The sequence below is a fragment of the Pinus tabuliformis genome, chromosome 7, assembly GCF_031772625.1.
Source record: "Pinus tabuliformis cultivar Carrire ecotype Pingquan chromosome 7, CPIR1, whole genome shotgun sequence".
NCBI classification, from domain to species: domain Eukaryota; kingdom Viridiplantae; phylum Streptophyta; class Pinopsida; order Pinales; family Pinaceae; genus Pinus; species Pinus tabuliformis.
The window spans coordinates 1,031,033,234-1,031,056,077 of NC_142293.1; the positions used below are offsets into that span (position 1 = coordinate 1,031,033,234).

The 22,844-nt window shown below is 43.0% G+C and overlaps 1 protein-coding gene across 1 annotated transcript in view; it reads left to right on the forward strand.

Moving 5' to 3' along the window:
• LOC149251217 (uncharacterized) overlaps nucleotides 1-22,844 on the forward strand; it is a 161,421-nt gene that overhangs the window by 732 nt on the left and 137,845 nt on the right. The window lies entirely within an intron of this gene.

The following is a 22,844-nucleotide window of genomic DNA, read 5'->3' on the forward strand; positions in this document are numbered from 1 at the left end:
ACAGGAAGTTAGCAGATTGTTTCTACAAGAAGACAGAGAACTGTTTCTACAGGAAGTTTGAAAAGAGGGAAGCCAAAGGAGAAATCAGCCGAGATGTTAGCCAAAGAAGCCACCAGGGCCATCAAAGACGAGGAGAGAGATTGGTTGCTTAGAGGATGAGCAACACTTTCAGTAGGGGGGTGATGATGAGCCCCAAAAATGTACAATTATTTGGGCTCATTCAACCTCCTAATTTGACTTAATCCACCATTCTCATTGTTTTATTGCATGTTTTTGATTATTTTTATGCTAATAGAGTGAATTTGGTTAGTCATTATGCCAACAAGTCTAATGGGTGCTTTGTGTAGCCTTTTTGGTCAATTTGGAGACAAAATTGAAGGTCTTAATGAGCACTTGGCAGCCAAATTCGTGAGAAGACAAGCTAGAGGATTTGTAGGAAGGTGTCCCCTTCATTTATGGGCCCTTGCCTCGAATTCTCCACCATTAGCTCAGAGTTCAAGGGCCACCGAATCAATCAACACAAGGGCAGCCAAGCAAGTCAAGTAGGATTGCTGTTAACTCCAAGTTTTGGGCAGCCGAGTCCCTAAATTTTAGGATTGTTGGGTCCTCAAATTGTATAAATAAGAAGGCTTAGGGCCTCATTTGGGTTAGCCAGTGTAGCCAGTGGATGTTAGCTAGTTAGCCAGTAGATAGTAGCTAGTAGTTAGTCATTTCATAGCCTTGTTGTAGTCATTTTGTAATTCGATTTGTAGGCAATAGACTAGCTTTGCTCTCAGCTCATTCTCAAGCTCTCCTTGTGGACAGTTTTGATGTAACTCTTCATTCTTGATTAATAAAGATGAATCCAGCTTTGCACCAGCTCTAAATCTCTCTTGGGAGGCTGTAGCTCTTGGGGGTGGGCCCATCTCAAGCGCCCCGTACCTCCCTTGTTTATCTTTATGTGTGTTCGTTGCATTCTTAAAATAAAATCTACTCTTTAGATTTAATTCGTGCTTTGTTACTTAGGTTGCTTTTGTTGGTTAAAGTAGCTTTTTATGTTTGGGAATTGATTGGTAGGAGTTTGTCATGCATTTAGATCTTTCAGAATGTTCTTGCTCACGTGATGTACATGGTTCTCTTTCCAAACGAGGCTGCTGTTTATTCATTTCATTGACAGTTAGATTATGTTAGCTAGGACTTAGTTTGTTTGCAAGAATTCATTGATTCGGTTGAATGTGCATTATGCAGGGCATCTCTATCACTCACTCACATGGTCAAGCTTCATCAGAGCCATCTGATTCATCCCATATCTAGGCTTCTCGCTTCACACCCATCCTCTTGCCCACGTAACCCTACCTTCTTCTCCATTGTTGTCTCAACTATCTTAAAGCCAAATCAGCCTTCCACATATCATCTCACCACTCCATCCATCAGTTCCTGGGTCACTTCAGACCCCCATCCTACCTCCATAACCATCCATGCATCTTCCATCAATCACCCATCCTCAAAAATCCCATTTCGAAACATCCTGTAGAAGAATTACAGAACATCCTGTAGAAACCCCTGCAGACTTCCTGTAGAAGTTCATAAACACGGTTGCATGGCATCCAGACTTTGTAAAACTCTCAGAAAGAATGTTAGGGATCCCTTAGACCCTCTCTGTACCATCCCAACCTTTCCCAAAGCATTTCATCCCTTGATCCATCCCTGCACAGTGGAAAACTAGTTAAAAGCACATGCATGATAATTCTAATAACTTAATCAAAAATACAAAACGATGTTTTCTTTAGATAGTGATAACTTATACACATGCATTTTACCTTCCTAGAAGTAATGGCATCTCTTCTCGTAGTTTGCATTCTCATTTTTGCATCAGTAGGACTAGTTGGTAGAATTAGGGTTTGCTAGGGTTTGTATTTCTTTTTGGCTTTCAGTTTCTTTCCGCAAGTAGATTAGCTTCCTTTGAGTTAGCTTTCGTCCATCAGTTAAAAAGCTTCTTCTAAGAGCTCATAGAAGTTGGCTTGAGCCCCTAACGGACTTGTGCCAGCTGACCAAGTGACAGCTGCGACAAGAGCTAGTACTTGTGCATACAGCACCGTCGCTTCCAAGTTTGTTACGAACTACCGGGTTGATAAAATTAAAGAAGGGAGTTCCAAGAGTTGTAGCATTATTGCTACAATACTGGGGCCCACCAATAGAAGCCATCCAAGTGCGGGGAAAGTGGGGCTTCCCTACCCCATGATGATGACAGTTGCCCAATTGCATAAAATCTAGGGTTTCCATGTCCCATCGTGCCGGAAACCTCTACCACATGGGGGGCAGCAGCCTGGGGTGTTAGTTATTTGAGTCGAGAGTGCCCGAGAGAGTTGAAAAACTGAACCCCTAGTACAGGCATGCCTTGATGTGTGACTGCGCCCACGTTTGGTTAAATGTGACTTGGGTGAGCATTTGGTTATATGTGAAGACTTGGCATGACATTCGCTTATGTGCGACAGTGATGGGTGCACTCATAGCGGGTGCGCCGTGTTGGGCAGGGTGCCCACCCGTTTATAAGTGGATGATGGGCATGTCACTGGTGAAAGGCACATGGGGGACCCGTGTTGGGTGCCCAGATGAAAGAGGTGACCATGTGCGAACAATTTAGGACACGGGCAGTTGTGCAACACGTGGTGACAAGTGTAATTGGCTAAATGTTGGAGCCTACCCATGGGTGCGACGATGCACACAAAGGGACGCAACCGTTCATTGGAATGGGGTGTGTCGAGGTTATGTGGTAGGTCGGCCGGGCATGCATGATGATGGATCTTGTTAGTGTCAGTCTTTACAGCCTTCCTCCAGTGATCAAACATGCTATTAAAAAGTGATTTTAGTGTGTCAAGGTCAAATTTTGTCATTTCAGTGAGTCTTCAAGTAAAATTTGGTCACTAGGCATTGGGTCTAGGGTTTGATTTTACCCTTGTCAAAGTTGTCCAAATGTTGGTCCATGTCACGGTTAAGATGAGTGTACCATCATTCAGAGAGTTTTCATTATCATGTCAAGTCCCACTGGGTCATTTTACACCTTGTTCATGCTTCAGTTGCGCCTAGGTAAGGTCATTTCCCTCTCCTAGGGTTTTGAAGGCAATTTCTCTTGGACGGCCAAATCATAAGCAAAACTTGTATCTGAATGTTCATACACCTTCCCCTATCCTTAAAGTACCTTATCAAACACTTCCCATCACTGAGATCCCCAAAATTCCTCATTTTCGCACAAACCCTAGTTTCTTGCTACAACCTAGCAGTTTTCTAGGTTGGGATTGTGTTTTGCCCTTTTGGACCCCTTCCCCTCACCCAATTTCAGAGATTCCACTTTCCCCTACTTAACATCCCTCCCTACTTCCCAAAATTTCCTCAAGAATTTAGAAGCTCCCTATCCCCTTCATTTCACTTCATTTCGACAAATCTCTTGTTCCACACATCGGGGTAGGTTTCACCCAAATCATGTTTCTGAGAAAGGAAAGATGAATTTGGAGAAAATGAGATATTTTTTTGTCCAAAACCGGCCAAGGAAGAAAAACCTCCTTCACATTTTACACAGGTATCATGGTTTTAGAGAAATGTGAAAAATACAATTGCCTTGGGAAAATTGATGCACCTCTGAAGTGACCTTGGGAAAATCACGTTTTATCCTAGCTTGGTTGGCCAAATGATTTTTTTGATGCATCAAATGATAACTAGACACAAATATCTTTCCAATGAGCTATCATGAGCTCCATTTGGAGTTGAGGAAGGCATTCAAAAGTTGACTGTAACAGCACTCTGCTTTGAGGCAGCCTCACTGGGCACTTTTTGCCCAGTCTTGGGATATTTGATTTTTGATAGGGAAAATGAACTCCAAATTGAAAAATTCCAGTTGGGTTGGAAAGTAGACTCAAAGACCTTTCCAACGCGTTATCTTGGTCCCAATTTGGACACTAGTACGGCCTCCCAACGTCACCTGAAAAACAGCGCAACGCATAGAGGGAGCACGACGCACTGGGAGAGATTTTCCAGTGTAAAATTTACACCAGCGCGACGCACAAGGAAAAAACGGCCTGAAATTGTGCCAAATTGCCTCAAATTTCTTGTGAAGCCCATCAAATTTCAAGCTAGGCTCCATAAACTCACTTGCGCATCAAAGTTTATAGAGATATGATGGTTTATTGCCTGTGATTGAATGCAAAAAGTTTCATAAAGCAAACACAAGAAGACATCAAAGAAAGACTGTTCTGCTAGGGTTTTTTCTACATTGTTGTTGCTGCCAAGGTTATTCTTCCTACCCTACGCCTACTCCTTATTCCCCTATGCCATTTTCCCCATAATAATTACCCTAACATTACCAAGATCATACTCCCTTTCCCCTCCTACTATTGCTCAATAAACACAAACCCTACCTTACAAACCCTAAAACACTACCTTGCTAAAAACCCAAACCCTACCCTATCAAAATACCCCAAAAACCCTTGTATATCCCTAAACAAAATTCTACTATAAACCCTTATTCCCATTATATTATCCCCATCCTAATGATCCCTATTAAATTGTCCCCTTGGTGGCAGATTGTCAAAGCAACTTCTAGTTTCATTTAAATCAAAGGGTAGCTCAAATTCAACTTTTAAAACAGCAGTCATGGCATCTAAGGTTTCATCAGAATATGAGGAGGAGACCCATAGTGAAATAGCTTCAGGAGAACAGGCCCATAGGAGAAATCAATGAAAATAAGGAGTTTGGCTTGACAAAGTAAATTTCCATTTAAACAATCTTCTTAAGAAGGCCAAAAGAGATAACAAATTTCAAAGACGCATGGCTACTCATTGCTACACAAGGAATCAGGTCTCCAAAGTAAAAATCAAGCAGTTGAAGAAAATACTCCAGGAAACCCTAATCAGGAAAAAAGAGAAGGTTAAGTTGGATTTGCTTGCTGATGCTCCCCTCAGAGCAATACAGGGCAAGGACAAGAAACCTATGCATGATGAGGAGCCATCAGGTGAACAGGAGGCTGATTTCATCCTCATTCAGGATGATGATGCAGATGTGGAGAGGGTCAAATGGATCATCAAGTATTTGGAGCAGAGAAACAAGCAGCTGGAGGACTAGCATGAGATCATGGAGCTGCAAAACATACGTGAACACCAGCAGGCTGCCTAAAGAAGCCTAAATGAGAAGACACCTATTCAGCAGGAGATAGACGCTGATTGAGAGATTTGGCTCAAGAGGATCCACATCCACTTAGAGAAGCTGTCGACGAAAGCACACAAGGACAAGGACATGCTTAGGAACATGAAAAACCACTATTGAGCACGGAACAAGGTTTGCAAGGCACGAATAAGGAATTTGAAGGCAAACCTAAGGAAGACATCAAAGAGGGAAAAATGGGCAAAGGAGCAAGATAGACTTAGAATCTTGGTTGAGGCTTCCTTGGCTCAGCATGGCACCCCATAAGGAACCTCTAATCCAAATTTCAGCAAATTTGGTGAAGTTTTGGTCAAATTTTGATTTTTTGGACAAAAAACAGGAAATTTCTCCCTGTGCGCCGCGCCACTGACGCGACACTAAAATTATAGGGCTCCAATGGAGAAACCGCTTGAATATTTGGATTCAGCATAAAAAATTATGACAACTGGTATTCGAGCAAGAAATTTTGACAAAATCTGGGTCTCCTAAAGGTCAAAAAACACCCAAAAATGGCCTCTTTGCCACTTTTTTGACACACAGAAAGCAGTCTTCGGAGAATGAAGATTTAGAGGGGAAAATGAGGACCAAATTTGAATATTCCAGTGGGGCTAGAAAGTAGACAAGACAAGATTTCCAACAAGCCCACTTGGGTACATTTTGGACATCTGCAAGTTCCCCAAAACAGGCCCCAAAGTGGCACGATGCATAGAGAAAATGGCGCGGTGCACAGGGGAAAAAACAGCCAATTTGCTCCCGTTTCGCGAAATTTCGGGTGGCAACTTCTCCAAGTGGGCCCGGTCATCTACAATTCGGTTTTTCGACACCAAAGGCGGAATTTAAAGAGTTTTCTCTCCAAATTGGAATCTATCCAAGTGGCAAAAGAATGCAAAGGTTCACCCCAGCCAAATGTCATGCTTGAGAGCGCTACAGCTGTAGCTAATGGTTGGCTCTCCATCTCCTTTTCCAAATGATTTGAGTAACTTCCCAACCCCTGGGCGTTCCATCTCTTCACTACACTTTCTATATATTGTATGCACGTTATTTGCAAAGGGTTGGCTGGCTTGTAACTTCTGGGAGACTGTGGGAAAGAAACTTTGTTTCTGCACTGTGTATTTTTGACAGAGGATTAATGAAAGGCAGTGGCTCTTTTTCATGAGATTCTTGTGGTCGTGAGTGTAGCAAATGTGTTCTTATGTTCCATATGTATCTTGTTATGTTTCATATTTCATTTCATGCTTCATTTTAGTGAAATTTTCTAAGTGAGATTAGGTAGAATTCAATTTATATTGCTCTGCCTGTGGGAAAATTTCATGTGCAGTGTTATTCTTCTGTTGAAAAGGATTCATCCGACCATGCCCTTTTCACTCTCTTCAGCAATATTTCCATTCCGCGTTACCTTAAGCCGAAATTGCTGCGCTTGCCACCTACCTTGCCTCACGGAATAATCTGTGCCTTCATTTTCAATTCTCTGTTCTTTGCTGAGTGCCAGTCCCATATACATCCCAGAAGCTCGGTCATTTCATAAAATATTTTCCAAAATACCTTTTCACTTACTAGCCTAAGGTAAATATTGCATTGTAAGTCATCTCAGACCATTTTTCCTATCTGTTAGTTGAGCGTGACTCAGAGAGAGCCCTCTCCTGCTCTGGTAGGGCTAGCTACCAGACTGAGCGTGGTTTTGGTTACCCTAAATTTTGCCTTCCTTCAGCCTAAGGAATATTTAGGTGCTAACATAGTGGCGATCATACTAGGGAACGAAATGGTTTGCTTGAAGATTGTCTTGCCCCAGTACATCTATCAAGCTCAGATCTGATGGTTGATGGTGAAAAACAAACAGACATAAGAAGACGGCTGAAATCATTTACCTGGCGACTCCATTCACTGAAGAATCCAGGAATCAGTGCTTCATGGTGACTCCACTGGAGGACTAACTCTTTCTCTGAGAAAATGGAAGGATCTTACACAAAGTTCGGGTATCCAAAGTGGAATGGTATTCAGGTTCTACTCTGCTTTCTTGTAAATTACTTCTTCGCTGTTCTTGAAGCTGCCCTAAAAGTTTTTCAGAACTTGTTGTATGATAAAGGTGATCAAAATCTTCACTTGATCTATTCAAAAAGTGTAAATAGTGAGTTTCCCTTGGATCCTAGCCTCCTTACTTTTCCTACATCTTACGATGATTCTCTGTAAAGTGATGAGCCTAAAGAAAACAAAACTAATCCCATAGCTCTTGTACATATCCCTACAACTGTTATAATCCCAGATAGGTATAAACCTCTTGTTTTACCTTCTATTCTTCATGCTTTCCCCAAAAATTATGATCTATACTTGCCAAAATTTGACGGTGAATGTAAGAATGTCAATGTTGAGCAACATGTTCAGAATGTTGAGACTTTTCTAGAACTTTTTGAAATTGATGAAGAAGATGTCAGTATAAGGCTTTTTTCTCTTTCTTTGCAAGGCAAAGTCAAGAGTTGGTTCAAATCCCTGCCGGATGTGAGCATCACAGATTTACAGCAGTTCATCAAAGTTTTTCTTAACAAATGGAGGATCGGACAGAACATTTTCCTTATCGTAGAAGAGTATAATCAACTGAAAAGACTGCCAGGGTAGACAGTACAACAGTTTTCGGCCAGATTTAATCAAGTGTATTATTCAATGCCAGTTGATATAAGACCCCCTCCTGGATCTGCTCTCTTGCACTACCCGGGTGCCTTTGATCCGGAAATGTAGTTTCAGCTGAGAGAAAAGAATGTCGCAACACTTGAAGAGATGCAGAACAATGCAGTAAATGTAGAGGCTCATTTGCTGATCAAAAGGGCAAGGTTGAAAGAAGAAGAGATGAAAAACGTGGATCCAGAGAAAACTACACCTTTAGAGGAAAAGCTTGACATTTTGGTGAGTGTAGTAGAAGAGATGGCGAGGAAAATGACTGCAAAAGATGAAAATGACATTCATGAACAAGTGGCTGATCCAAAACATTTTGTTTCTTATCTCTGTAGTCATAAGGATTGTTTTGTAGATCATATTGGAGAAGAAAGACCTGTTGATATGACATGTATGCTTGATGACATGTTTTATACTGACGATTTGCCTCAGTTTGATCAGTATGATGATGATGATTATGCTCTCCAAACAGAAGCTAATCTTGCAGACAAATCAGCAACTAGTTTATGGGATGAGGAAGTTCACTTACAGCAGCTCGAGTACAGTGATCAATCGAGGCATATCAGCTATGGAAACGATGAAGAAAGTGCAGCAGATTTTGAGTAAGTGAAGGATCTTTGCCTTTGTGCTTTGATTCATGTTAGTTCATCAAAGATAATTTCCATGTAATCAGACATCAGCTATTGACAAATCTTGATTTGGATCCTCTTGAGGGCAATGAAAACTTTGTTCCAGACTTCTTATATTCAGAGTTCGAGCCCCTAAATGCCATTAATATTCAGGTTGCACATGAAGACATAGGAGCTGGCTTATATGATCAAACGATACAAGAATGTTCCTTACCTCTCTATTTTGAATCATTTTAGTTTTTGCGGGGTAAATTGCATAGTAAATCTTCAAATGAAAAGCTTGTAGGAAATCAACAATCTCTCAGTTTTAATGTTGAAGATGAGACAAATGGCGAAATTTTTGAGCAGGTCGTGAATAAGAAATCTTTCCCTAAAATGATTGATGAAATCATTTTGGATACAGAACTAGATTTGCGCCACCAAACACAATTCGAGGTCAGATTACGGATGAAGGTGAGGCAACCGAAACACATGATTTAATGATGCAAGAGGATTTTGTACCCTTGTGTTACAAAGAATTTCAGTTTATAAGGCAGAATCTTCGTAATAACTCTAAAGAAAAGGATGAACAACCAATAGGATGTCATACAGTTTCAATAGATACATCGCAGCAGTCTCCTCAAGTTTTTGATGATCCTTTTGCTCATGTGTTAGATTTTGTTTGCTGTAAAACTTCTTCTCCATCAGCCAACCAGGAGACAAAAGAGAATGTTGATAATCATCTGTTTCAAGGGTCACCTTCATTGTCTTGTTTAATAGATTGTTCATTTCATAGCCCATACCAAAGTTTGCAGTCATATGAGGAGATTGATAAAGGAGGCTTTGGTTCTGTTTGGAATCAACAACAGAGTTTGGTTCTTCACGAAAATCAGGATCCTTTTGACCACTTGCTGAAATCATCAAAGAAAGACAGTGCAGATGTGAGGAAAAGGTTAATATCTAGCTGTGAAGATTACTTGGACTAGAGCAGTAATGTGTTAATGGAAATCAATGGTGATGCTTATGAAGATCATTTTGCAATATTCAGTGATGAAGGAGATCATGGTCAATTATGTTTTTGGAGGCCCAGTTACCAGTATCTGTTGTTGACCAGAAGATCTGATCCGGAGAATCAATCAAGGAGGCATCTACTTGATTGGTTACATTGGAAGACACATTACACATGATTGTACATATTGCATTAGTACGCAGGTGGCTGTCATCATGATTTGAAACCCTCGAATTTTGATGGACTGCTACCATTGAGTAAGTTTTGTCAGTTCTTGTTTTAGTTAAGTCAGTCATGAGTCATTTCCTTTTGCATAGAGTCAAGTTTTTCAGTCAATTCAGTTCGCATTGAGTCAGTTTCAGTCAATAAATTGGGTCATGTTGGTTTGTCGGAATAATGGACTCCATAGCCCAATGGACGAAGGCACTGTCTGCTCACCCAAAGATCTGCAGTTCTTGGCACCTCCAAGGAGCTAGAGCTGCCATCCCTATTGGAGCCAATGTTAGTGTCAGTCTTTACAGCCTTCCTCCAGTGATCAAACATGCTCTTACAAAGTGATTTTAATGTGTCAAGGTCAAATTTTGTCATTTCAGTGAGTCTTCAAGCAAAATTTGGGCACTAGGCATTGGGTCTAGGGTTTGATTTTACCCTTGTCAAAGTTGTCCAAATGTCAGTCCATGTCACAATTCAGCTGAGTGTACCATCATTCAGAGAGTTTTCATTATCATTTCAAGTTCCACTGGGTCATTTTACACCTTGTTCATGCTTCAGTTGCACCTAGGTAAGGTCATTTCCCTCTCCTAGGGTTTTGAAGGCAATTTCTCTTGGACGGCAAAATCATCAGCAAAACGTGTATCCAGATGTTTATACACCTTCCCTTATCCTTAAAGTACCTTATCAAACACTTCCCATCACTGAGATCCCCCAAATTCCTCATTTTCACACAAACCCTAGTTTCATGCTACAACGTGGCAGTTTTCTAGGTTGGGCCTGTGTTTTGCCTTTTTGGACCCCTTCCCCTCACCCAATTTCAGAGATTCTAGTTTCTCCTACTTCCTAACATCCCTCCCTACTTCCCAAAATTTCCTCAAGAATTTATAAGCTCCCTATCCCTTCACTTTGCTTCATTTCGACAAATCTCTTGTTCCACACATCGGGGTAGGTTTCACTCAAATGATGTTTCTGAGAAAGGACAGATGAATTTAGAGAAACTGAGAGAGGTTTTTGTCCATAATAGGCAAAGGAAGACAAAACTCCTTCCCTTTTTACACAAGAATCATGGTTTTAGATAAATTTCAAAAATACAATTGCCTCGGGAAAATTGATGCACCTCTGAAGTGACCTTGGGAAAATCAATTTTTCTCCTAGCTTGGTTGGCCAAATGACTTTCTTGATGATTCCAATGATAACTAGACACAAATATATTTTCAATGAGCTATCATGAGCTCAATTTGGAGTTGCGTAAGGCATTCAAAAGTTGACTATAACAGCACTCTTCCTTGAGGCAACCTCACTAGGAACTTTTTGACCAGTCTTGGGATATTTGCTTTTTGACAGGGCAAATGAACTCCAAATTGAAAAATTATAGTTGGGTTGGAAATTAAACTCACATTCCTTTCCAAGGAGACATCTTGCGCCCCATTTTGACACTGGGAAGGCCTCCAAAAGTCACCTGGAAAAGAGTGCGACGCACAGAGGGAGCGCGACACACTCGGAGAGATTTTCTAGTGTAAAATTTACACTAACATGACGCACAGGGAAGAAAGGGCCTGAAATTGTGCCAAATTGCCTCAAATTTCTTGTGAAGCCCATCAAATTTTAAGGTAGGCTCCATCAACTCACTTGCACATCAAATTTGATAGAGATATGATGGTTTATTTCCTGTGATTGAATGCAAAAAGTTTCATAAAGCAAACACAAGAAGACATCAAAGAAAGACTATTCTGCTAGGGTTTTTGCTACATTGTTGTTGCTGCCAAGGTTGTTCTTCCTACCCTACCCCTACTCCTTATTCCCCTATGCCATTGTCCCCATAATCATTACCCTAACATTACCAATATCATACTCCCTTTCCCCTCCTCCTATTGCTCAATAAACACAAACCCTACCTTACAAACCCTAAAACCCTACCTTGCTAAAAACCCAAACCCTACCCTATCAAAATACCCCAAAAACCCCTGTATATCCCTAAAAAAAATTCTCCTATAAACCCCTATTCCCATTATATTATCCCCATCCTAATGCTCCCTATTAAATTGTTCCCTTCGTGGCAGATTGTCAAAGCAACTTCTAGTTTCATTTAAATCAAAGGGCAGCCCAAATTCAACTTTTAAAACAACAGTCATGGCATCTGAGGTTTCATCAGAATATGAGGAGGAGACCCACAGTGACATAGCTTCAAGAGAACATGCCCACAGGAGAAATCAATGAAAATAGGGAGTTTGGCTTGACAAATTAAATTTCCATTTAAACAGTCTTCTTAAGAAGGCCAAAAGAGATAACAAATTTCAAAGACGCATGGCTACTCATTTCTACACAAGGAATCAGGTCTCCAAAGTCAAAATCAAGCAATTGAAGAAAATGCTCCAGGAAACCCTAATTAGGAAAAAGGAGAAGGTTAATTTGGATTTGCTTGCTTATGCTCCCCTCAGAGCAATACAGGACAATGACAAGAAACCTATGCATGATGAGGAGCCATCAGGTGAATAGGAGGCTGATTTCATCCTCATTCAGGATGATGATGCAGATGTGGAGAGGGCCAAATGGATCATCAAGTATTTGGAGTAGAGAAACAAGCAGCCTAAGGACTAGCATGAGATCATGGAGCTGCAAAACATCTGTGAAGACCAGCAGGCTGCCCAAAGAAGCCTAAATGAGAAGACACCTATTCAGCAGGAGATAGAAGCTGATTGAGGGATTTGGCTCGAGAGGATCCACATCCACTTAGATAAGCTGTCAACGAAAGCACACAAGGACAGGGACATGCTCAGGAACATGAAAAACCACTATTGAGCACGGAACAAGGTTTGCAAGGCACGAATAAGGAATTTGAAGGCAAACCTATGGAAGGCATCAGAAAGGGAAAAATGGGAAAAGGAGAAATATAGACTTATAATCTTGGATGAGGCTTCCTTGGCTCACCATGGCACCCCATAAGGAACCTTTAGCCCAAATTTTAGTAAATTTGGTGAAGTTTTGGTCAAATTTTGATTTTTTGGACAAAAAACAGGAAATTTCTCCCTGTGCGCCGCGCCACTGGCATGACGCTAAAATTCTAGGCCTCCAATGGAGAAACCTCTTGAATATTTGGATTCAGCATCAAAAATTACGACTACTGGTGTCTGGGAAATCAATTTTGACAAAATCTGGGTCTCCTAAAGGTCAAAAAAACCCAAAAAGGGCCTCTCTGCCACTTTTTTGACACACAGAAAGCAGTCTTGGGAGAATGAAGATTTGGAGGGGAAAATGAGGACCAAATTTGAAAATTCTAGTTTGGTTAGAAATTAGACAAAATAGGCTTTCCAACAAGCCCACTTAGGCACATTTTGGACACCTGCAAGTGCGCCAAAACAGGTCCCAAAGTGGCGCGACGCACAGAGAAAATGGCACGGCCCACAGGGGAAAAAACGGCCAGTTTGCTCCCGTTTCGCGAAATTTTGGGTCGCGACTTCTCCAAGTGGGCCCAGTCATATACACTTCGGTTTTTTGGCACCAAAGGCGGAATTTGAAGAGTTTTCTCTCCATATGGGCATCTATCCAAGTGGCAAAAGAATGCAAAGGGTCACCCCAGCCAAATGTCATGCTTGAGAGCCCTGCACCTGTAGCTGATGCTTGGTTCTCCATCTCCTTTTCGAAATGATTTGAGTAACTTCCCAAACCCTGGGCATTCCATCTCTTCACTACACTTTCTATATAGTGTATGCAAGTTATTTGCAAAGGGTTCGTTGGCTTGTAACTTTTGGGAGACTGTGGGAAAGAAACTCTGTTTCTGCACTTTGTATTTTTGACAGAGGATTAATGAAAGGCAGTGGCTCTGTTTCATGAGATTGTGGTCGTGAGTGTAGCAAATGTGTTCTTATGTTCCATATGTATCTTTTTATGTTTCATATTTCATTTCATGCTTCATTTCAGTAAAATTTTCTACGTGAGATTAGGTAGAATTCAATTTATATTGCTCTGCCTGTGGGAAAATTTCATGTGCAGTGTTATTCTTCTGTTGAAAAGGATTCATGCGACCATACCCTTTTCAATCTCTTCAACAATCTTTCCATTCCATGTTACCTTAAGTTGAAATGTCTGTGCTTGCCGCCTACCTTGCCTCACGGAATAATCTGTGCCTTCATTTTCAATTCTTTGTTCTTTGTTGAGCACCAGTCCCATATACATCCCAGAAGCTCGGTCATTTCATAAAATATTTTCCAAAATCCATTTTCACTTACTAGCCTAAGGTAAATATTGCATTTTAAGTCATCTCAGACCATTTTTCCTATCTGTTAGTTGAGCGTGACTCGAAGAGAGCCCTCTCCTACTCTGGTAGGGCTAGCTACTAGACTGAATGTGGTTTGTGGTTACCCTAATTTTTGCCTTCCTTCAGCCTAAGGCAGATTTAGGTGCTAACAAAGTCGACCCTTGTTATCCTCGAGAGACATGGCCCTTGGGCGAAACAATGCATATAAGTAAGGTGGATGGCATTCAACCAAGGGACATCAAAATCAAACTTCCACATCACAGAACAAGTGCGAAGGAAGGAGTTGGGTGAAAATAGAAGGAAGAGAAGGCTATGGTTAAAAGGACACCAGCAGGCAGATTACCAACGGACAGGTTGGACTTGGTAGTGTAGACAAGCAAGGAAGGTCGGGTTACCGACTGGGCAGCTAGGCCCCACTGCATGGTGTCATGCGCACACTATGTGGTGTCATGCGCGCTCACTATGGCCCGCACAGACGGGAAGAGTTTGGGCACCACGGAATGGAAAGTCGAGCATACAAGTGGCATACTTGGGTGCGGGTGACACCGGTCGGAGTTCAGGTGTGGGGTTGTGTGGTGCAAGCCGTGGGAAATGCAACACAACCACATGACACGACAAGATGAAAGAATAATTGAAGAAGATAAATTGATGATAAGTTATTTTCACTGCATTGTTAAGAACACTTATTGGAAAATTGACTAAGTGTTGAAGTAGGCGCAAACCGTGTACTCAAGTATTGGTAAAAGGAAAAAGTACGGTGGTGCCACACCCGTGTATGTGTGGTTGAAAGACTACCATTAGGATATGGCATGACGTTGGGTCTCTCAGTCCCTCCTCGACAAAAGTCACCAAATTGCAGGGAACCCAGGCTTTCCCTATCCCGCCTTGTGGAAAGCCTTGCAAAGGTGGGGAATTTGGGGTTTCCATGTCTCGTCGTGATGGAAATCACCCAGGTGCATTAAACTTGGTGTTTTCGTGTCCCTCCCACAATGGAAGTCGTGGCCCAAGAAAATGGACATCGAGTCTGCAACCTCACATCAAGAAAAAGGCTCGATTGGTCAAGAGAATGAAGGTTTCTTCATTGGTAAAGGATCTCACTAAGGATCAAAGGTTGGAGTCTCTTCTAGAGCTAGTCTACCAAGGACTATCAAAATTTGAAAGAAGGACAAAGTGCCGGGGAATGAAGTGCCAAAGAAACAAAGTGCAGAGAGGAGGAAGGACTTGACTTGTGCTTGGAGGATATTCTTGTCAAGGGTCTAGGGTTTGGCATTGATCAATAAGAAGCTTCAATAAGAGAAATTTATGAAAGGGTTTTCCTCTTTGAGAGAGAAAGGTTTGCCCTGGCAGAGAGCCAACATCTTGTGTTCTTGTTCTTATGCTTTTGGCACTAGTTTGATGAACACACATGTATTAATAAGAAGAGAAGAATATTAAGCTAACAAGATGAATTGTAAAAGAGCTTCACAAATTGTTATCAAGTCTAGAAGAATCCTACTATACCCCATTGCCCCAAATTCTTCAACACAGTATCAGAGCTAAGGTGACACATCAAGGAAAGGGAATCTCAAGAACATCTACAAGGTTGAAGCATCAAGCCAAGAAGTCTCAATCACATCAAGGACAAGAAGGTCTACCATCTATCATTCATCATGGAAGACTACAAAGCAAGAAGAAACGCCTTGTATAAAGGCACCTACAAGAAGAACAAATCAAAGAGGGACCTACATCAAGCTACACCATCTTGAAAAATGAAAGGCACTATGAGTCAAGTCATCAAGCAAGTCCATTTGAAGAAAGCAACTTGAAGAACATCAAGATCTAAGGAAGGCAAGCCATCAAGTCTTCAAGAAGAAAGCAAGTTCACTACATCTCAAACTCTATCAAGTAAGTATATGTCCCCTTCTGAGTATACCTCAATGTCTTTTTGCAAGGAAAGTAACAAATTGGTTGGGACCACTACATGTCCAAAGTCCAATGATTTGGATGCCAAGAATATGGATGCTACAAAAGGGATTGTCCTAAACTTAAGAAGGACAACAACAACAAGAGAAAAAGGGAAGAAGCTCATGTAACTCAAGAAGTGAAAGAAGACGACAAGAAGCAAAAGAAGGAAGATCCTCCAGATCTCTACTATGACTAAGTCAACCTCTTTTCTTAAAGTCTTCTTTCAAAGTTTTGAGTAGTATAGGAGCATATAGAAATAGAATATATTGCATGGTTAAAGATATCTTCTAGAATATAGGAGCATGGTGTAGATATAGCTCAAGATATTCATATAGAAGGAGCATACCTATTATAGGGTCTCATCCACAATGAAAAAATGATTGATCATGATTAAAATTCTTAGAAGGCCTCCATCATCAAAGGAAGAAACATTTGCAAGGTAAGGGTCTTCAAGATCCTCTGATAGAATCTTCAAAATAAGGTTCATACATAAGGGGGTAGATGTCTCATTGGGAGTCCCATTTATGGGATTCAAGAAAGGATGATATACAAGCGAGAGCAGATGAAGCAAGAAAGGCTACACCAATCGAGGAGAACTATCAAATAAAGCCGAGATGATAAAAGCATAATCAAGATGAGGTATGTATGCATCAAAGTTTAAGTCATGTCATCATATATATTGGGTCATGGGAAAAGTTCTAGAATCATGATCAAGAATAAAAGGATCTCTTTCGCCAACGATATGCTCGGAGGCATGTACTACAATGGAGTAAAGGTCAACATGAAGAAGTGCTCTCATAAGGAGTATAAGGTGGTTGACTAATCAATCCAAGAAGAAGAAAATGAAGAAAGAGATCAAGCATGTGAAGAACATCGTGGTCACAAAGAATCACTATTTGACAAGATTCCTCAACATCTCTCAAAAGAAGGCATGGCAACTCTGACAAAGGAAGAAAAAGATCAAAGGACCCTTGACACCTATGAAGGCCTTGGAGATAGTAAGGTGCAGATAACCGATTCAACTCTACAAATATGTCATGATGAAGAAGCCATCCAACAAAAGCACCATTTGATGTTGAAGCAATATCATGATGAAGTCATGAAGGGCTACTAAATCAAAGTATGGGAACAAGCAAGTACAACTAAGAATCCATGTGATAAGTATTATGAAGCATAGACAAGATGACAAAGGAGTAGCTAGATGACAAAAGGACCTGATATATATCAAGAAGGCCACTTTCCACGAAGGGAGCAATGACATGACAAACCAGGAGGGAAAGTGATCGATGGCCGGTACCCTGCCAAGAAGAAGTTCAAACAAAGACTTCATGACATCAAAGGAAAGAAGGAGATCAAGCAGTTGAAGGACCCACAAAGAAGACGTTGTTGATGAATGGACAAGTCCCTAGCTAAGAGGGAGTTCTAACAAGTTCCCAACTACAAAGGAGCTTGGGCAAGTTCCTTGTCAGAGGAAACTTGGGCATGTCTTCCTCAATCAAGGGGAAGAGATAGACACAACATTCTTGTCTTCACTTGGCAAGAAAGAATGGGAGGATTGGGTAATCATCTGGCATCTGATTCTCTTTGAGGATGTGTAGGGCATCCAAGACAAGAGTAGGCAAGAGGATTGATATTCTTTGGGGGCTGGGAACCCAAGACAAGAATCGTCCTAGAAGGTCATACTAAGGGAACACATGGTTGGGTATGTACCTTGAGAGACAATGACTAAGGTATTTATAAGCCATTGGTCTTGCCAACATTGTGCTATGATCTTATGAGAGATAAAATTGTTAGTCAAGGTCTTGCTATGAACAATGTTGGCTACTATGATGCTATAACAAATGGATTGCCAATCCGGTTTCTCTTATGTGAATTATTCAAGATTGAAAAATAGCCAAACACCTTGTAATGATTTATGAATACCTCCCTAGTTAAGAGGGGGTGTTGAAGAAAGTGTAACTAGGTTCGGTCTTCATAAATGTACTTTTGATATTTGTATTTATTCAAGAAAAGAAATATATCATTGAGTTTCTTGCTCATTGAAATAGGCCTAGCACATGTTAAAGTGTTATAGGTGAGTCGAAGAGTCAAAAGAAAATGTTGAAGACCTTAAGGGCATGTTACACCAGGTATATTTATGTATTAGAGTCAAAGATATTCCTACCCTCGTGCCTTTGTTTGGGTCGTGCACCCATGCAAACCCCAAATTTCGTTCGGGCGGGCTGGGTCATGCCATGTGTGGGTGCCCGGGCACACGTGGCCATGCTGAAAATGCTAAGTCGTGACCGCCTGTGTGTCTTCTACACGTTTGTGCGGCCTGTTTTCCTGACACTCTCGTGCCTTCGTTCGAGTCATGCACCCATGGAAACCCCAAATTTCGTTCAGGAAGGTCGGGTCATGTCATGTGTAGGCACCCTTGCAAACACATTCAGGTGGGTCAGGTCGGCTCACCAGGGTGGGTCGGGTTTTGCCGTGCCATGTGTGGGTTCCCGGGCACACATGGTCGTGCAAAAAATACTAAGTCATCACTACCCATGTGTCTTTTGCACATTCGTGTGGCCCATTTTCCTAATGTTCCCGCATGCCTTCGTTCCGGTCATGCACCCATGGAAAGCCCAAATTTCATTCGGGTCGTGCACTCATGGAAAGCCCAAACTTTGTTCACGTGGGTTGGGTCATGTTATGTGTGGGTGCCTATGCAAACATGTTCGGGCAAGTCGGCTCGGCTCACCCAGGGCGGGTCGAGTCATGTCATGCTGTGTGTGGGTGCTCGGGCACACGTGGTCGTGCCAAAAATGCTAAGTTGTGACCGCCCATGTGTCTTCTACACGTTCGTGTGACCCATTTTCCTGACGCTCCCTTGTGCCTTCATTCAGGTCATGCACCCATGGAAACCCCAAATTTCGTTCGGGTGGGTCAAGTCATGTTGTGTGTGGGTGCCCATGCAAATGTGTTCGAGTGGGTTAGGTCGTTTTGCCCAATGTGTAGTCGATTCATTTCATGTTGTGTTTGGGTTCCCGGGCACACATGGTTGTGCCAAAAATGTTAACTCATGAACACCTGTGTGTCTTCTACACATTTGTGAGGCCCGTTTGCTCAAAGCTCCCTCATGCCTTCATTCGGGTTGTACACCCATGGAAACCCTAAATTTCGTTCAAGTCATGCAAACATGGAAACCCTAAATTTCATTCAGGTCGTGTCATGTGAGGGTGCCCATGCAAACACATTTGGGCAAGTTGGGTCGCCCAAGGCAAGTTGGGTCGCGTCGTGTAGGGGCGCCCAGGGCACATGTGCCCGTATAAAAAATGCTAAGTTGTGAACAGGGGTGGGCCTTGTCCATGTTTGTGTGGATTGTTTGACCGACTCTCCCTTATGCCTTCATTTCGGTTGTGTGTGGGTGCCCATGTAAACTCGTTCTGGCAGGTCGTTTGCCGTGTAAACTCGTTCGGGCAGGTCATTTGAGGGCGCCATTGTGAACTCATTGGGGCAGGTCGTTGGCTCGTGTAAAGTCATTCGGGCGGGTTGTTTTCCATGTAAACTTGTTCGGGCGGGTCGTTTGAGGGCGCCCATGTAAACTCGTTCGGGCCGGTCCTTTTCCCGTATAAACGCGTTCAAGTGAGTCGTTTTCCATGTAAACTCATTCGGGTGGGTCATTTGCTGTGTAAATGCGTTCAGGCGGGTCGCTTGTCGTGTAAAATCGTTCAGGTAGGTCATTTGAGGGCGTTCGTGTAAACTCGTTTGGGCGGTTCATTTGCCATGTAAACTCGTTTGGGTAGGTCATTTGAGGGCGCCTGTGTAAACTTGTTTGGACAGGTCGTTTTCCATGTAAACTTGTTCAGGTGGGTCATTTTATGGTGCCTATGTAAAGTTGTTTGGGTAGGCCGTTTTCAATGTAAAATTGTTCAACCGAGTCATTTGAGGGCACCCATGTAAACTCATTCGGGAGGGTCGTTTGCCATGTAAAATTGTTTTGGCGGGTCGGTTGAGGGTGCCCGTGTAAACTTGCTCAGGTGGGTCATTGCAGGGCGCCCGTGTAAACTCGTTCGGTCGGGTCGTTTAGGGTGAGGGCGCACCCGGGCGCATGAGCCTGTATCAAAAATGCTAAGTTGTGACCCAGGGTGGGCCTTGTGCACATTCATGTGCCTCGTTTGCCCGCCTCTCCCTTGTGCCTTCATTTCGGTCGTGTGTGGGCACCCATGTAAACTCTTTCGGGAGGGTCGTTTGTTGTGTGTAAACACGTTTGGGCGGGTCATTTAAGAGTGCCTGTGTAAATGCATTCGGGAGGCTCATTTGCTTTATAAACTCATTTAAGCGGCTCATTTAAGGGTGCCTATGTAAACTCATTCAGGTGGGTCGTTTGAGGGTGCCCATGTAAACTCATTCGGGAGGGTCATTTGACATATAAAATCGTTCAGGTGGGTCATTTGAGGGCACCCGTGTAAACTCTTTCAGGTGGGTCATTTGAGGGTTCCCATGTAAACTCATTCGGTCGGGTCGTTCATTGTAAGGGTGCGCCTGGGCACACGAGCCCGTATAAAAAATTCTTAAGTTGTGACCCAGGGTGGGTCTTGTGCACGTTCGTGTGCCTCGTTTTCCCACCTCTCCCTTGTACCTTTGTTTCGGTCGTGTGTGGGAGCCCATGTAAACTTAATCAGGCGGGTCATTTGGCATGTAAACTCATTCGGGCAGGTTGTTCACCATGTAAATGCGTTCGGGTGGGTCGTTTGCCGTGTAAACTCGTTCAGGTGGGTTGTGTGCCATGTAAACTTGTTCGGGCAGGTCATTTGAGGGAGCCTATGTAAAATCATTTGGGTGGGTCATTTGCCATGTAAATTCGTTCTGGCGGGTCATTTGAGGGCGGCCGTGTAAACTCGTTCAGGTGGGTCATTTTCCATGTAAACTCGTTCAAGCGGATCATTTGAGGGAAACTGTGTAAACTCGTTTGAGTGGGTTGTTTGAGGGCGGCTGTGTAAACTCGTTCAGGCAGTCTGTTTGAGGGCGCCCGTGTAAACTCATTTGGGTGGGTTGTTTTCCATGTAAAATCATTTGGGCAGATTGTTTGAGGGTGCCCATGTAAACTCACTTAGGAGGTTCATTTGCCATGTAAAATCATTCGGGCAGGTCGTTTGAGGGCGCCCGTGTAAAATTGTTTGGGTGGGTTGTTTAAGGGCACTCATGTAAACTCATTTGGTTGGGTCATTCATTGTGAGGGTGTGCCCAAGCACATGAGCCCGTATCAAAAATGCTAAGTTGTGACCCGGGGTGGGCCTTATGCACGTTCGTGCGGCTCAATTTGCTGGCTCTCCCTTGTGCCTTCATTTTGGTTGTGTGTGGGGGACCATATAAACGCGTTTGAGAGGGTCGTTTGCCGTGTAAATTCGTTCAAGTGGGTCATTTGAGGGTGCCCGTGTAAACTTGTTCGAGCTAGTCGTTTGTCATGTAAACTCATTTGGGCTGTCCATTTGAGGGTGCCCATGTAAGCTCATTCGGGTAGGTCGTTTTCCATGTAAAATCTTTCAGGCGAGTTGTTTGAGGGCACATGTGTAAACTCATTCGGGACAGTCATTTACCATGTAAAATCATTCGGGTGGGTCGTTTGATGGCACCTGTGTAAACTCGTTCGGGTGGGTCGTTTGAGGGTACTCGTGTAAACTCGTTTGGTTGGGTCGTTTTGTGTGATGGTGTGCCCGAGCACACAAGCCCATATCAAAAATGTTAAGTTGTGACCTGGGGTGGGCCTTGTGCACGTTCATGCACCTCGTTTGCCCGTCTCTCCCTTGTGCCTTCGTTTCGGTCGTGCGTGGGCACCCATGTAAACTCATTTGGGAGGGTCGTTTGCCATGTAAACATGTTCAGGTGGGTTGTTTGCCATTTAAACTCGTTTGGGCAAGTCATCTGTCCTGTAAACTCGTTTAGGCAAGTCGTTTGAGGGCACCCGTACAGACTCGTTTGAGTGGGTCATTTGCCATGTAAACTCGTTCAAGCAGGTTGTTTGCCATGTAAACTCGTTCGGGCGGGTTGTTTAAGGGCGGCCATGTAAACTCGTTCGGGCAAGTCATTTGCCATGAACACTTGTTCGGGCGAGTCGTTTGAGGGTAGTCATGTAAACTTGTTGGGGCGGGTCGTTTGCCATGTATACTTGTTCGGGTGGGTCGTTTAAGGGTGGCCATGTAAACTCATTCGGGTGGGTCATTTGCCATGTAAACCCGTTCAGGTAGGTCGTTTAAGGACAACAATGTAAACTCGTTCGGGTGGGTCATTTAGTGTGAGGGCGCGCTCGGGCAGACAAGCCTGTATCAAAAATGCGAAATTGTGAACTGAGGTGAACCTTGTACATGTTTTTGCGCCTCGTTTGCTCGCCTCTCCCTTGTTCCTTTGTTTCGGTCGTGCGTGGGCACCCATGTAAACTCATTCGGGAGGGTCGCTTGCCATGTAAACTCATTCAGACGGGTCGTTTGAGGGCGCCCGTGTAAACTCATTCAGGCAGGTCATTTGTCATGTAAACTCATTCGAGGGTCCATTTAAGGGAGCCTATGTAAATTTGTTCATGTGGGTCGTTTGCCATGTAAAATCGTTCGAGCGAGTCATTTGAGGGTGCCCTTGTAAACTTGTTTGGGCGGGTCGTTTTCTATGTAAAATCATTTGGGTGGGTCATTTGAGGGCGCTTGTGTAAACTCGTTCAGGCGGGTCATTTGAGGGCACCTATGTAAACTCATTTGGTCAGGTCGTTCAGTGTGAGGGCACGCCCAGGCACATGAGCCAGTATCAAAAATACTAAGTTGTGACACGGGGTGGGCATTGTCCTTGTTCGTGCACCTCGTTTTCCCACCTCTTCCTTGTGCCTTCATTTTGGTCCTGTGTGGGTGCCCATGTAAATTCATTTGGGCGGGCCATTTGGCATGTAAACTCGTTCGGGTGGGTCATTTGCCATGTAAACACGTTCAAGCGGGTCGTTTGCCGCCTAAACTCGTTTAGGTGG